The sequence below is a fragment of the Equus asinus genome, chromosome 20, assembly GCF_041296235.1.
Source record: "Equus asinus isolate D_3611 breed Donkey chromosome 20, EquAss-T2T_v2, whole genome shotgun sequence".
NCBI lineage: Eukaryota > Metazoa > Chordata > Mammalia > Perissodactyla > Equidae > Equus > Equus asinus.
In genome coordinates, this window is record NC_091809.1 from 30,757,266 (window position 1) to 30,773,898 (window position 16,633).

The 16,633-nt window shown below is 43.4% G+C and overlaps 1 protein-coding gene across 3 annotated transcripts in view; it reads left to right on the forward strand.

Moving 5' to 3' along the window:
* The window catches only part of OPCML (opioid binding protein/cell adhesion molecule like), a 1,013,450-nt gene that overhangs the window by 176,724 nt on the left and 820,093 nt on the right, over positions 1 to 16,633 (forward strand). The window lies entirely within an intron of this gene.

Genomic DNA, 16,633 nt, shown 5'->3' on the forward strand with positions numbered 1-16,633 from the left:
CACAGTGGCAATGGGAAAGTTTCAGGAGATGGGGTCTCCAAATTGACATGAGCCAGATCATCTAAGGAAGGCTTTATAAGCATAGTAAGAAATTTGAAATTTTATTCTAAATTCAATAGTAAGGCACTGAAGGTTTCAACCATTGGAGTGAAGTGCTCTGACCTGAATGTTAAAATTACCCTGACTAATAGGTGGAGAATGGATTTCAGGAGAGAAAGAGGGAGATGGACTAGAAGGCTATTTCCATAATCCAGGTGAGAGACAATTGAATAAGCTAGGGTGGTATCAAAGAAACTGGAAGGAAGTGAAGAGTTGAGATATTCATTAGAGGTAGAACAAAGAAGACTGACCAATGGATGGGCAGGAAAGAGAGAAATTAAAGATGAGTCCTAGTTTTAGGTTCAAGAAATGGTAGATGGTGGTGCCATCTGCTGACATGGAAGTATCTCAAGGAAGGGAGTGCATGTGTAACAGGGGTATGGCATAGTATAAAATTCCATTGTTTGCGTGTGTGTGTGTTAAGTCTGAGAAGCCTGTTGGATTCAAGGGGGCTTTTGGATGTACGAATTCTGTACTGTGGAAAATGGACTGGATTGAGGATATAGGTTGGGAAATAACCAGGATATAGATGGCATTTAAAGCCATGGGATTTCATGAGGCCATCCTAGGAGAGAGTGTGAAGACAGGAGAGTTGAGAACCGAGAATGGGGTACTACTTTTAGAGGCCAGGAAGAGAAGGAGAAGCAAAGGTAACTAAGGTGGAGCAACTACCTTGTAGATAAGTAAATGAGGAAACAAACAGGGTAATGTGGTGTCACAGAAGCTTGGAGAGGAAAGTGTTTCTTTTAAATGCTGCTGAGAAGAGAGAAATACAATGGGAAGAGTGAAATGACTTTTGGCAATTTGGTAAGATGGAGCAGTTGATGACCTTGATAACAGCTGTTTTGTTGGAACAGATGGATTTGAAAGCTCAGTTGTAGTGGATTTAGAAGGGAAGGGGAGGTGAGAAAGGGGAGAGATGGAGAAGAAGACAACACGCTCCTCAATCCACTTCTAATTACATTTAGTCTCATACCACAAAAGCTAGATATTGACAAAACTTTGAAAAGCCATTTGCTGTTCCTGAAATAACCATGGCAAACGAGGGAAAGCCAATTTTGTGGTTCCTCTTTGTAACTCAGTCCATTTTTAAACAACTTTAGCTATCAGCAAGTTCTTCCATCTATTGACCTGAGAGATTTTTATCCATCTTATTTTATGGAGATAGAGACATACTAAGTACTTTAATATACCACTCCTGACTCATATGCTTTCATAGCTCTTTCCTCTTTCTCGTTGGTCTACTCTCCAGCTCTGTATGATTGAAGCCTCTATGTGAGCTCCTGTACAGTTTCCAGATTGTGCTGTGTGCATGTGTTTTCATGCTGTACTCTTTCACTAACATGTAAGCTCCCCGAGGGAAAAAGTGCCTGCTATCAAGTGGGCGTGTCTGATACAGAGTAGATGCTCACTAAACTTTTATTAAAGAACTGCTTTTTGGTAATTCTCTTTTAATCTACATTCACTTGCTTGGTCCTTCTTAAGTTAGAATAATGGTACTCTAGGCTGCATGCTATATATGGAGTATGGAATATGGAATATAAAAACAGTAGTTTTGGGAGAAGGATGTGGTTTTCTCCCCATCACTAATGAAAATTTCTTGATTCAGCTCTTATTCTGGTGGTGTAACACTCCCATGCTGTTATTTGTTCTGCCTTCACATTGTGATTCTCCATTTCTGGAAAGAAGATAGATGCTAATTTCTTTACAAATACCTTGCTTTCTCACATCCTACTGATGTTTTCAACCTAAAGAGAGAGGGGGAAATCTGAATGATTCTCTATTAGAAGTGTGCTATAAAAATTGTTAATTTCTTGAAATACATGGTTGAAAAACCATCATTTTTTTCCCCACTGTGTGTTACTCTAAACTATAGACCTATCGCCAGGGAGTGTTCTAGTGTGTGGGTACAGAGAAACTGTGGGAAGATCCAAATGGCACTTAAATTACATTTTCCCTTTGATTTTGAAGACATTTAGTAGAATTCCAATGCAGTATGTTCCACAGAAGAGGGGGCTGTTCCTTTTAGAAGCATCACTGTTGCAGTAACTGAGGGAAAGAAATTAAGCTGTTAAAACAGCAGGATTGGCTTTTCTATCCAGATCCTCATGGCATTAAAAGACAGCAAGGTCCTGTGGGCTCTGCTGCACTCTTGCAATGGTATTAACTGCTTCACATCTGCTCTGGCACTGGGCAGGCCAGTCAGCCCACAGTTGTCTAGCCCACCATTCACTGAAAAATTGTTTCTCACAAGAAGGCCATTATATAGGGAAGACATGGATTTCATGCAGAAAAGTTGTCTTTTCTCTCTGATAGCTTCTGGACAAAGTGTGCTCTGTGCATAAGTCAAAATATTTTTTTCTGACTGCTTAGCATGTTCCACTATTTCCATCTGGGATCTGAAAGCACAGCTGTGTTCTTCCTGTCTCACACCTCATCTTCAGAATGAAAATCCTCCAAGGGGAATGTGGCCACAGACTACACAAAATCTATAGGGAAGAAAGGCGCTATGTTTGTGGTTGCCCAGGCATCTTAAATAGATTCTGTAAAGATCGGGGAGACGTGGGTCAGTATCCCTGGATAAGAAGGGATTCCTGGTGTGTCTCTGGCTGGTGCCACCCTCCACTTGTAATATGGGCTATTCTCACACTGGATAGACCCAGCTCAGAGTCCATTCTGTGATGAGGTTTTTTGCCTACACTTCGGAATACCATTTACAGTTTTTGAAACTGAGCCACCCGGTTCAGGTAACTTCCATTGCAATGTCTGAAGAAGTTGAAAATACAATGCTACATAAAGAACTAACACTTAGAACATTAAAACTTTCCTCAAAAATGCAGACAGCTATGTAAACAGTTAATAATCATAAATTTATAGTACAATTTATGGATTTAATGGTGTTATTTTCCAATTCATACTCAAGAAGGGACTGTAAAATATTTAGCCAGTTTTGACTAAGAGAATGCTCTCCATCTAGCCCTTCTGTTATCTTCTTATCTTCTCATAAAAGTAAGAGCTGAGATTTATTGAGTGGTTACCATGTACACACACTGAGTAAAGTTTCAATATATATCAAATATGCAGTGGATATGATTAATATTATTTTAGGTATTACAAAGTGATACTTAGAGAAGCCAGGACACCAGCCAAAGTGTCTGAGTTACTAAGGCATGTAGCTTGGGATTCAAGCCTGAGCCCTTTGCCTTCAAGGTCCACATGTTGAATGTTTCTCCTCCGCTGTGTCTCAGCTCTTGGTGCTGGTTCATTCTAATCAACCTGTGAATTCTTTGAAGACAAAGGCTATGTCTTCTTCATATTTGCATCCAGCTCATGGTAGGCACTTACTAATTATTGTTTAGATATTGATTGACTCTGTCCCAATGGTCTACTTCCCCTCCACATGGTTTGACTTACCATTCTGTTGCATCAGAGCTTTTATACTAGCTGAAAGGAAGCCGTGGTTTCTTTATCTGGAGGCACACACAGATCAGATTTCAACACAGCATTTTTCTATCAATTGCTTTTGCTATTAATGTTGCATTCATCCATGACATCTTAGAACTCGATGATGAAGTTCTAAGGTTTCTTCGAAAAACTGCATGATGATGATCATCTGTTTGTGAATGGCTTCTCAGTGGCAGCAGCAAGGGGGCTGGGGAAGTAGACGCCTCTCTAGCAGATTGAGCACCTCCTGAATAAACCCTTCTAAATGTCTCCCTATGGTCGCTTCATGGATTCTATTATCAACACCTCCCTTCATTTGTGAAAGCAGTCTCCTATCAGTTACTTAGCACCTGCTCCATGCAAGGCATCATTCTAGGTGCTATAGGTGGATTTGAAGAGAAATTAGGTATAGCCCTTGCCCACAAGCAGCTCACAGCTGAGGTATGCTAGGGGAGAGTCATTTGTCTTCTGGGCTGTGGTAAATCAGTGGCTCTCATCTGCAGTAGATTTTATTCATCACAATCATGGAACATTGGGTGTCTGGTCATTCAGCGCACACAATTCAATAACAGAGACTTTAGTCAAAATGACTAGTCAAAGAAAACAAATTCTGTGGCTAATCCTGCCCTGAGCCCTTTCTTCCTTCCAGAGAAAGAACGACTTTTGTCACTTGAGCAATAGAGCACATATACAATTGACTATTGGGTCAAATGTGACAGGGTAACATTTATTTGTGTATTATCAAGCTCTATGTATTTGGTTGTGAGTATAGATTGCCCCATCCTCTACAGAACTTTTTTCAGGATTCTCTTCTTTCTACCTTTCCTCTCAGCTCACCATTGTCTTTTATGGACACCCGCACATACAGGGATTATAATCATTCAAAATATTTGAAGATCATCCTTTCTTCTTTTATCCTGGATTTCTCCTCCAAGTACATTTAATGTTGAAGTGAATGATATTCAACTTCGGCTCCATAAGGCAAATAGAAAATTGACCAGCAGGAGCTTTCCTTTCTGGGCCAACATAGTCTCTCTGCTTATATGGGAATGAAATTAATAGCTAGTTGCTGTGTCCAAATTCAGATGGAATCTTCATCTGCTAGAAGCCCCTGGTACCCGTCTTTAGCCTTAATTTCAGAGGCCAACCTACATGCTGCCTCAGCAGATAGGGAGTCACGTATAGGATGTAGGACAAAATTTTCATAAGATCATTTGAATGTCTTCATGTTGTTTTGCTGACTAAATTAATCTAAGCCTACTTTTGATTTCCAGTGACCGTAATTTCAATTTGAGGTCCTGTGGGCCTCTGATCTTCTGAGGTGTGTCTGAGGAAAGCCATGAGTTTTAATGACCTCCAAAAAGCTATCTTTACAATTCTTGGATGTCCGAGTAAAGTAGGTGCAGCTTCCAAGAGAATTATTGCAGTTGCGTGAGGCTGCCTTCCAGGGAGAAGGAACAATGGGAGCAGCCATGGAGAGCTGTAGCAGCAACACACCACTCTCTGGACACGGGTGCTTTCCCAATGGCTTAAAATTGAAGCTAAGGCACAAATCAACAAGTAAGTTCTGAAGAACAAACAAGCAAAATGGTATAAGCACTTAGTTCTGTGGCAACAACAACAACAAGTAAAGAAAGAAAAATACCACTTTGTGCTTAACCTAATGCAGGACTTGGGTTTATCCTCTCCCTCATCACCAAACATTATGCACCCCACCACTCCTTTAAAATAATGTAAAGCCATTCCTTCTGCAGGGCTTCTAGAAGTCAGGGAAGTCAGGTCTTCTACAGGACTTGTTATAATAAATGAGAGAAGATCTGGACCAAAAAGACCACAGCTAGCATTTAGTTCAGAACTTTGATTTTACAAATGAATTTTTAGAGAGGTTAAGTGCATTACCAGAGTTCATATAGCTAGGAAGTGGCAAAATTTAGCCTGAAACCAAGTTTTCTGCTGCACAATTCCATGTTTTTTTCCACTGCCACCATTTTGTTTTGATTTTTTTTTTAAAGCCTACTTGAAAATGGATATGGCCAAAGTACCTATCTAATTCATGCTGGCCATTCTGAAAGCTGATATCTTCCTGCAGAGACTAGAGGCCCTGGTGGCTGCATTTCATCCTGTATGCCTTCATATTTTCAGTAGGGTACATTTCAAAAATTGCATTTGCATTTCTATTCTTCTGCAGTCCTCTGGTACCATTCATGTCGCTAAATATTGGCCTCTGTTCTCTCTTCTGCTTTTGGAAGCAAGAATTACCCAACAAAATAACAGGAATTGCATCTCACATGCTGAGGCTTATTTTCAGCAGGAATTTGGCTGACTCTCAAGCATCCTGCTTGGCATTCAGGGATGCTGTACCTGCTGAGGGGTGGAGGAGGAACCAACCTGAGCCAGACCTGTCAACTCCCATTAGGGCCTCTGACTTCTTGCCCATGACAATGGTAATGTTGACAACTAAAGTTCATTACAGCCAGGGGGATCTAAATCACATCCTGGTTCTCTCTCAAGGTCTATATACTAAATTATCCAAGGTTTCAACATGTAGGTCATCGTTCTCATGGAAAAAACCAGACCTCAACTTTGAGTCAAGAACTACTTTAAAGTAGAAAAAAATTCTAGATTATCCTAGTAAATTCTTCTAGCTTCTTATTGTATACCAGTGCTAAAAAAGTAGTAGTCTTGCTTTAGTTTATATTGATGTGACCAGATCTAGAGTGTCTGTGTTCACTGCAGCCATCATACTTTATGTGAGGTATATGAATAATTGAAGAGAATTAAGCAGACGGGATTAGGCTGATGCTAGAATGTGAAATGTCATCAGCATAATTATTGAAGGCTTGGCTGGATTTTAGCCTGGAGGATATGATTAGAAGAACCATGAGAACTTTCTCCATGTATTTGAATATTGATTAGGTTTGCTTCATATGGCCCCAGAGGACAAATCTGAAAGTACAAGAAGGAAGTTACAAAGAGGCACATTTTGGTTGAGTGCACGAAGAACATTGTGGTAGAGACATGACACAAGCAGGAAGGTCTCTAACAGTGGGGACATTCAACAGGAATCAATTAGTAACCCAGAAGTGATGTTGTGGAGAGGAATCAAGCATTTAATGGAGGATTGGGCTGGGTGATTCCAGAGCTGTGTGTTTCATGGAACATTACTGCTATGAAGTCATTCACTACAGAGAGTGGGTGACAAGGTAAATGTATTTGGGAAATAAATATACTATATTTATTCCTGGAGATACATGATTCATATTAAAAGCGATAAATTCGTTTAATCTAGGTTTTTCCAAGTACATTTGGTTATTATGACTACCCGTTTTTGAAATAATTTCTATTTATAACCTTTGAACACTGGGAAATACTTTCCTTTAAGTTCTCTTCCTACCCTGAGATTTTGTATATCAAGAAATCTCCAATTCTTTAAAACACACATGAGTGATGTGATGGCAGGACTTCCTCCTGACTAAGCCGTTTCCAGGAATGAGGGTGTTACTCTAGGGCTCTGTCACTGATATACAGTTGGCTTGTTTATGTAGTTTGAGATAAATGTGATTGTCTAGATTAATTTTAAAGAGAGGTAATGGAAGTCATGCAGATTGTGATGGCCAGGAAGAAGAGAAGGTCATAAGATTTGATCTGTTTGAGGCAATCTCTGTATGGGACATCCTGGGCAAGTCCACGCACTTGTTATCAGCGTCTCTTTGAGAGCTGCCAAGAGGTTTCATAGTTCCCAGAGAAGCAATCAAGGAGCACACAGTGCAAGGCTCCAGGTGCTGAGGTTTGTGACTAGAGACTTTTGTGTGACTCTCATGAATGGAGGTAGGTAGCATCGTTTTGTGGTTTTGCTCTTAGCTAGATCTTTCAGACTTTCACTAAAGCAAATGACAAAGAACTCCCTAATTTACTGTGACTTCAGGTAAGCAGGGGTCCACCTTTCAATACAGTCAGAGGTAGAAGGCAGTTTTCAAAAAGAGAAGTAGAGAGGTCAGGATTCTTGAGTTGTTTCCGTCCAAGGTGGTGGCCAGCATGCTACGTATGAAGGAAGAAGAGTGAGTTTGCCCTATTTGAACAGCACATTTTCTAAAGCATAGTGGGAAACGTGGGTAGAGGTATTGTGAGACCGGAGGGAAGGAAGGTCTTGACTATCAGAATGAACTGGTATTTGTCCTATTGTGTTAGGAAAGAGTAGCGGAGTGACATGTTCAAAGTGTACCGAAGAAAGGTTCTTCTGGACATTAGGTGGACAAGATCAGGTTCAGAAAGAGTGATGAGCCAGGACTATACCGCTAAGTAACGTATCCCTTCTCGAAGACAGAGAAATTAACACTGGGTGCTAAGCTCAGAGAGATGTCAGTGGATTCATTTTTTTCAATAGTGACTCGACAGGACTATTACCTGTACTGCCAGATCCTGTCCCTTCCTCCAGCCCTGAACCTGGGCTGCCATCGTGTAAGTGTGACTGAACCAAGAGTTTGGGAGACAGCATGCCCATCACCCCACGGATCCTGACTAATAGGAGGGCATTCATCATACGTTGCCAAAGTGGGTGGAATTTCAGAGTTGGCAGCTCACCTTTTAAATGTGTTTCCTCACAGGGTTTAATCTTTCTCATGAAGGCTGTTAGGGATTTCCTCACATGCTGCTCTGGCAATTAGTTCAGAATAAACTGAGGAACCTGCAGGCACTGTGCTGAGCAGACCGGCCTTTGTATTTGCAGCACTTTTTTTTTTTTAAGTGAAATAATGACTGTGTTTAAATTGTAGAGAGATATTTATAAAAGTGATGAATTTTCCAACTGTTCTGAGGAGATGTGGTACAGGAGAGGAGAAGGGAAAAGTCCCACCAACCACCCTGCCTTAGCCCTTCTTTATTCCATTTGTAAAGTTATTGAGTTTTATTTCAAACATTCATGATTTTTGTTAAATCCGTTACAATGTTAGGTAGAGAGCTGAAAAGAAATTAATTGAATCGTTAAACGTTAGTGAAATTTAATCCCATGACTCATCATTTTGAGGTAAATAGCTTGGTTGTTAATAGTTTAGAACCTGCTGGAGCACTGGGGGAGAAAAATCCCTCACTCGTAGAACAGGAACCCCCTCAGCCCCAGACCCTGCTGTGCTCTCTCTGACCTCAGGCAGAGGGAAGCTGCCTTGTAAAGCTTGGCTCTGTTTCAATAGGCCATGTGGCCTGATAGGGTAATTGATTTCCATTACTTTAATTAACAAAATTTCATTTTTTATCTAATGAGGGAGCCTGAGTGTGACATGGTAGATGGCAAGATGACAAGTGCTGGCCCCATGGTTACAGGGGGTGTGAGGATGACCTGAGCCCTGTGAGGAGATAAGGGGGCAACACGAAGGACCTTTGAGCCACAGAGTCATTAGGGACAAGTGACCTCACCAGCGAGCACACCACTCCTCCTCTCTTAGGACTTCTTCCAACCCTCACTGGAGAGGACTTGGGATTGTTATTCCCTTGTAATGCTGGATTTCAGAAGTTCATCATTTCCTCCTCTTGAGTCTCCAACTAACAAGTCTCAGTGAAAGCTCACAAAGCCCTAAGGTACCACTAGAGTCCCCTGCAACCACCTCCAACTTGAGCTCCAGGTTCTCACTCCCTCTCTATACCAAATTGCCTTCTCATAAGCCAGTGGGATCCTGAGCTAGGGCAAGCTCAACTGCAGGATGCTCGACCTGAGGCCTCTGTCTTTGCAGATGCAGGGCAGGGCCCCGAGCTCACCTCTGCCTCTACACTGCCACACCCTTTCTCTCCCTCTTCACAGTGTCCCAAGTCCCACATCTCCCCAGCCTCAGCACCTGCCCCTCCTGGGGATGACTTGCAGCCAGCCTTGTTTATGTGTCTGGCATCATTAGGCAGCAGGGAGATTTACTCCTCATTGGTTTGATCAATCTTTCTGCCATTGAAGCCTCTCAATGAGTTGAAAGTGATTTTCCCTGCTGTATGTACAGGTAGGAGTAGATCGCTTTCGATTTCTAGGACAGCGACAACAGCACTCTGTCAAGTTGTTACCTTGCATACCCATGAGCACAGGGCGGGCGCTTCAAGTGCGCGTGGAGTGACGGCCGTGCTCGCCGGTGTGATCTGTCTGAGCCCTGTTTGCTGGCGTGCTGCATGTCAAAAGCACAGCTATTTCTAGTGTGGTAGTTCTCCTCTTCCCTCCGGGGGGCCTCTGAAAAGCGGAAGGCCTCGAGGGCCGGTTAAAAGAACTGCCAAACTGCCGTGATTAGTTCTGATGCCTTAGGAAGCTGACGAAGGCCAAGAGGGATCATATAGGAGTCTCACAGCTGTCTTCCTGCCTTCCCTGGAAACACATTTTCTCTCTCCTTAAACACGGTTCAGACAACTTCCTACGAGTTCTCCTTTGGGGGACCCAATAAAGAGCTCTGCTTCTTCAGGCTTGATGGTATTAATTCCTGGTTCTGAATTGTAGGAATAACTTTGCAAAGGCATTTTAAAGGAGGCCAATTCTTCCTTCTCTTGCAAAACCAAGGGACACAATCTGGGATTGTCTACAAGCAGGCCTGCAGTCAAGCCCTTCTATGGAATGCTCCACCAGTGTTGTGTTTTCACCCTGACTTCATGGGTAGAGGAGAAAGAGCATCACTCAAGGTCATCCGAAAGTCATTTGGAGGGTAGGACCTCCTGCATCACTTGTTCACATCAAGGGGATGCAGATAGACTTAGAATCGGACAGCGATAAGTTGCTTATCTTGTCTGGGTATCTCATTTTACAAATGAGAAGGCTTAGACCCACAGAGAGGAAGTCATTTGAGGTCCTAGATTCCATTAGTGTTAAATTAAAATTAGATTCAGGACCTTTTTTATTTATTTACTCGAATTCACTCATGTGTTTATTTAAACAATTTGTGATTAACTTTTTTCTGCTGAGGAAGATCTGCCTGAGCTAACATCCATTGCCAATCTTCTTCTTTTTTGTGTGTGTGAGCCACTGCCACAGCATGGCCACTGACAGATGAGTGATGTAGGTCTACACTCGGGAACTGAACCTCAGCCACCAAAGTGGAGTGTACCAAACTTAACCACTAGCCCACCGGGGCTGACCCTGTGATTGACTATTTATTGAGCACCCATGATGTGCCAGGAAATCAGAGTTCTAGGTCCTGGGAATCCAGAAGTGAACTAAATAAGCATAATTTCTGCTGTCATGGAGCTTACACTCTGGAGTGTGTATAAGGGCAGAGAAATAAGTAAACAAATACACATGTAGTGTCAGCAGTATCAATGCTATCAAGAAAACAGAGTGAGGGGGACAGAAAGTGGTGGGGTGCCATTTTATGGGAAGAGTTAGGGCAATCTCTCTCTAACACTGCATTCTGCAGAGACATGCAGCAAGTGGGAGAGCAGCTGAGTGGTCTTCTGAGAGGAGACCATTCTAGACAGCAGGAATAGCAACTGCAAAAGGTCCAAAATTCGTGACTTTGTGTTTATCCTCTAACACAGAAACAGGTGTTTAGAATTTATACATTTTCCTGTATATAAACATTTAAGCCTCTCTGTCTTTTACAGACGTGCACACACACTCACACACACAGAGAGACACACACTGGGCTAGAGTGGTTATCCAGGGATCGGCTGTTAAAGAAAAAAGAAAGACAAGGTGGGTGGAAATGTTCAGGATTTACAGACTGTCAACAGACCCAAGATGGAGCCAACTCTGGCACCTACCACTTAGCCATCCGTTCTTGGTCTACTCCACGATGGATAGGCTGGTGAGGGAACTGAAAAGTGCATTTTTAACAGCTGGACTTGGCCAGCGATGCGCTGTGTGCATCTGCATTATCTGAAGAGTAAAGTGACACTTTTTGAGGCCTGGAAGTTGGTTCTCAGTGTCTGTTCCTCGTATTCCCGGAGACCAGTGCCAGCAGATAAGAAAGAATGATGTCCTTTTGCAATTCACAGAGTTCTCACTGAGACATAAACAAAGGCAGCATTTATAGGCACATCTGGGTATTCTTCAGAGTTATTAAAAAAAAACAAACTTTTTTTTAGTTGCAAACAGAACACCAAAGACTCTAGGGAGCAGAGGTGCACGTGGTTTGACTCAGCTGTGTGTGGCATTAAAGGCACAGGAGGTTGTGACCAGCCTGATCATTTTCTCTTATGGAGTTTTTGTAAGACTTGGGAGTTAGAATGTTCTCAGGAGCTCCAAACTATGCTGGTCTAATTCAACTGGGCTTTTGTTATGTACCTCATATCAGCAAGATTCTATAAGGGATACAAAAATAATATGACAGTTTTCTTTCTCTCAAATGGCTCATATTCTCTCAAAACAAAGCAGGGCATAGACATAAACAACAGGGGCTGGCACACAGTGACTGTGATTATGGGCTGTAGGGTCCAGGGAGATGGGGCTGGGCTTGGTTCCTCTAGAGAACGTTTCAGAACAGGCTGGACGTTAGTCAGTCTCTGAGGAATGGGTAAGATTCAAACAAGGGGAAGGCAGAGCAGGCCAGACAGAAGGAGTGAATCTGAGCATGACCTATTTTAGAGGATGATGAAGTGGATGGTCTGAATGGAATGGGTGCCCTCTTTGCCACAGAGGGAGCTAGGATGAAAAGGTTGGGCAGTTTGAGAGAGCCAGTGGGCAGGCTGCTGTGCCAAGTAGAAAGTTTAGTGGTCAAGAGCATGGGCTATGGCTATCAACTAGCTGGTTTAAAATCCTGGCTCTGCTACTTACTAGCTGTATGACCTTGGCAAATTCCATAACCTCTCTGAGAATCAGTTGTTTTTTATTTTTAAAATGAAGAAGGTAATGATGTCTAATTTAGAGGGCTGTTGTGGGACTTAAAAAAATTAATATTTGTAATTTTGCAATATATGCATAAGAAAATCTCTAGCATATAGTAAGTACTCAATGAAAATCATTTCTATTAATAATCAAATCCTATTTTGCACATAGTGAGGATAGGAGGGCATCACAGATAGTCGTGTAGAGTGGTAACTCAATAGAGGAGTGGAAGAGGAGTGTCATGTCATAGCAAGAGCAGTCTGCTGTGGGAAAGTGGTGGTGTGGAAGGTGGATCTCACCAGCTGAGAGGGGAGAGAAGCGTTGCAGACTGGGCCTTCTTAGGCCTTGCACCTGGGCAGGAGCTACAAGAGCAGGGAGGAGGGGGGAGTCTCAGATTTATTTGAGAAAGGACTTGGCAACCTCCCTTTTAAGAAAAGTCACCCCTTTGAACATCCATTCCCAACTTTAAGACTCACTTGGAGGAAGTAGAGGGAGACGGATGAGGAGATGGCTGAGGATACACACAGTCCTTACGCTACTGACCAGGACAGTTCCTGGTGCACAGACAAAGCCTTTTCCTGCAGGAATACTTCTTCCCAGAGCTATTTGTATCAACGCAAAGATTATAGAGATGGTTGAGGGTGAGGCCAGATTGAAGCACATTTTTGAGCTTCTCTCCATTATTCTGTCTGATCTTACCAGCTTCAGCCCTAAACAAAGTGGTAAACGTCACTTCAGATGTTTTTCACCCAATCCCTGCACAAAATGGTCCTGCAGCACATTGGCTGGCCCGAGGGGCTGGCAGAAGGCAGATCTTACTCTTGGCCTTCTTTGTGGAAGAAGGTTGAACCAGAGTTTAGGAGCCGGCACAGCAGGAGGGCGCAAGCACTGAGCCACACCCTCTCAACCTCAGCTCCCTCTTGTCTTTTCTCAGTACCCCAGACAATCATGGCCCTGAGCCCTGCCCCAATGGACATGGTAGCACCCATCTGGGTTAGTCACCAGGGCCCAGGGTGACTGGAACAGGGGTGTTTTTAACAAGAGAGGTGGTGGCAGGTAAGTGCCTGCTGTGCTATTTTCAGTATCATCTCTGTGATTAATTGTCTAAAGACCTGCAAAATTGCAGCACTCACAGGCTGTCATCTAAACAATTGCATCCAATGGAAGAAAACAAGCTCCCCGTCCACTGGCAGTCATCTTCTGATTCTGTAGAAACAGTAGCTAAGCTGATGGAACAGGAGAGAGCAACAAGGCCCTCTTCCCTCGTCACTGATGAGTCAGAGTTTGTTGATCCACGGGATCCTTGTTCGGTGGCAGAGCACGAGTGGGCTGCTGTGGCTTCGGCAGGTAGCAGGGCCTGGCAAAGGAGCTAAAAACTCTCTAAGTGGGAGACTGAAAATGCTTCAGGCATCTGAGTGTTTGGAAATGGTTAGTGGGGACGAGTGCGTGGGACTCTGCAATTTCAGAAGAAAGCCTTGATATTTTTATCATCTTATATTGATTCAACATCCTCCTCTTTTTATTTAAGCTCGGTGTTTGAAAATTTCTAAAGCAACTTTAGGGGTTTCTGTGTACCAGAGTTTGCCCTGGGTTGAAACCTAGCCCAGGTGTCCTTCCTTTGAGTTCTACTTGGAGGCCACTTTTACTTGAAATTTTGGATGAAAACTGCTGTAAAAGTGGCCTGGTGAGGTAAGGAGTAAGCATTGACAGAAATGAGAGGGGGATTCCGTTATTCAGAAGTCAGTTGACTGTAGAATATGTAAGCCTTCTTCCCTCAGCAGATAAAGGCACTAAAGTGATTGCTGATTTCCCCAAATAGCTCAGGAATCCACAATGTGTGTTACAAGCTTAGGGCAACCGAGCTCTCCATCCTTGTTGTTGCCTTGGCCCTGGAGGCAGACCCTGCCAGCCTCCTGCATGAATCCATGGTTCCCCAGGCAACTGGGCCATTGTTTCTGGTGCCTTGTAAGACCAGACATCTTTTGAGTGGATGTTTATCAGTAGCACCGGTGGGAGAGTGGGCCAGCGGGGGTGGTATTCAGAAAAGAAGGGAGTCTTTATACCTCTAAGACTTGCACAGAGGCCTGCACAGGTGATGGGTATACAGAAAAGCTCTCTAAAGGGTGGCTGACTCCTTGGCACCCCTTGCCTTAGGAAAAGTAAAGGAGTTATTGACATTTCATGTCTTCCTTATCATTTCTAAAAGGAATAGTCTGACCCCAACTATTTCTACTGTCGTAAAATATCTTTCCAAGGCATGAGAAGTATTTATATGTGTGTGTGTTTCTCTTTTCCCTCTAAGATGCTGTGCCCCACGTTAGATAATTTTTCATTATACATTCATTTGGTTCTCTCTTGCCCTTGAAGTTTAACAACCTTAAAAATTGGATGCTTCTCACTGGTTCTATAATGAAGTAGCAATTTGTCTCCAAATCCGAATCCGGATGTAGCTATGCAAACTTGAAGCCTGGCCTGGAGCATCTGGAGAATGTTAAATATCTCTGGGCGTAGAAACCCTTGGATGTCACAAAAAGGGGGGAAAAGTCTTCATGCCTTTTAATACCATATAGAGGTGTGAAGAAGTGAGGAAGGAGAGATGCCAAGAGCAAGGATAGTCACTAAGATTAGAACCTCTGACAGCAGCAGCAGCCCACCTTTTCCTTCTTTCTCCTTTCTCTCCCTCCAAGTGAAATGCTAAGTTGAGGATGGGAAACAAATTATTTTCTTTTAGGCTACTATTTTCTGAATTTTTTACTACGTTTCAGGCTCTGGGCCTTTTCTATTTCTATTATCTCATTTAAATTTCCGAACTCTATGAAAGAGATTGTATATGAACCCCCATCTTAAGAGCAATGATGCCACATCTTAAAGACATTGGGTACCTTCCAGGGCATACAGTTATTCAGTATACAAGCTTTAACCTAGATTTGCCTGATCCCATATCCTAAGCTCTTAGCCATTAGATCCTAATTCTAGAGTTTGTCTTTTTGTTTTCCCCCATTAGGAAGAATTAAAAATTCCGTGAGCCCTAAAAGAGGCTAGAGTGCTTCCCAAAAGTTTGCTTGGCTCCTGGCCTCTGCATCTCATACCTGGGGTCTCCTTCTCTCGCTCCCTCGTTCCCATGGTCAGCGCTGCTCTGAGACAGGAGGTCTAATTAACTCTGGCCCTATGCTCCGTGGGCTCTCGTCAAGAGGCGTTTGCTTTTTCTCTAACTACAATTGGTTCCTTGGTCCTGATAACAGGCCGCCCCTCTGTTCTGAAGTTGGTTTCCATAACAGTATTATTTCCACTCCCGGAACTAGTCGCCTAGGTTCATCCTGGGACCCGCATCCTGTGCTCTTACTGGTCCCTCTCCGGGAACTGGAGTCTCCCCCTGGCTGGATCCTGCTCCCTTCAAACAGATCCCCTGGTTGGAGACTCCCTTCTTTCAGGTGCTCCGTAATTGTTCTCTTCATTTGGTAGGGCACCCTGCACCTTCACTGAGCAACACCGGTGGTCAGCTTCCTACTTGGACATCAGCAGGCTGTTGGATCGCTTCTTGGGAGCTACACTTGCCATTAGCACAAACTTCCACTGTCCACACAAAACAACCCATGCAGCTGGGTCAGCTGCACTGCTGCCTGGTCCAACGTGGGTAAATGTCCAACATGCTGTGTCTTAAGGAGATTCAGAAAAGAGATGCTGAAGATTTAGAGGATGCTTTTCAGTGGTTGAATTAACTGCTCTTCTGATTAAAAGTCAACTTGTCCTCTAGTCCAGAGGCTTTCATTGAAAACTAGATTTTGGGAAGGCTGCGGACCCCTGGCTTCCTTTAATCTGTGTAATACTATGGTGCACAGAGTCTGTCGAGAGCAGCAGCAGAAGCCTCTCAGGCAGAGGCTCCAGCTTCATTGGGAAGCCTGCAGCAGGTGAGGCAGCCCAGGGTAGACGTTGCAAAGAAAAGTCTGCCTGTTCTTGCTGTGAGGGCAATGCTCTGGAGACTTGTCAGGTATGAAGTGCTGACATGAATTCCTGAAAGGAACACAGGATTTGGAGTCAGAAAATCTAGGTACCTGGTCCACTCTTGCCACTGTGACTTTGGGAAGATCACAGCCTCTTGGTCTGAGCTTCCTTTTCTATTAAATGAAGAGTGATAATGGCTGTCTTGCTTTTCACAAAAGATGGCTACAAGGAGTGTGCTGTTTTTCTCGCTGCCAGGGAACATTTCACAATGTCTGGAGACATGTTTGGTTCTCACAACTGGACTCAGGAGTTGCTCCTGGCATCTGGAGGGTAGAGGTCAGGACTGCCGCTGAGCACAAGTGCAGGATA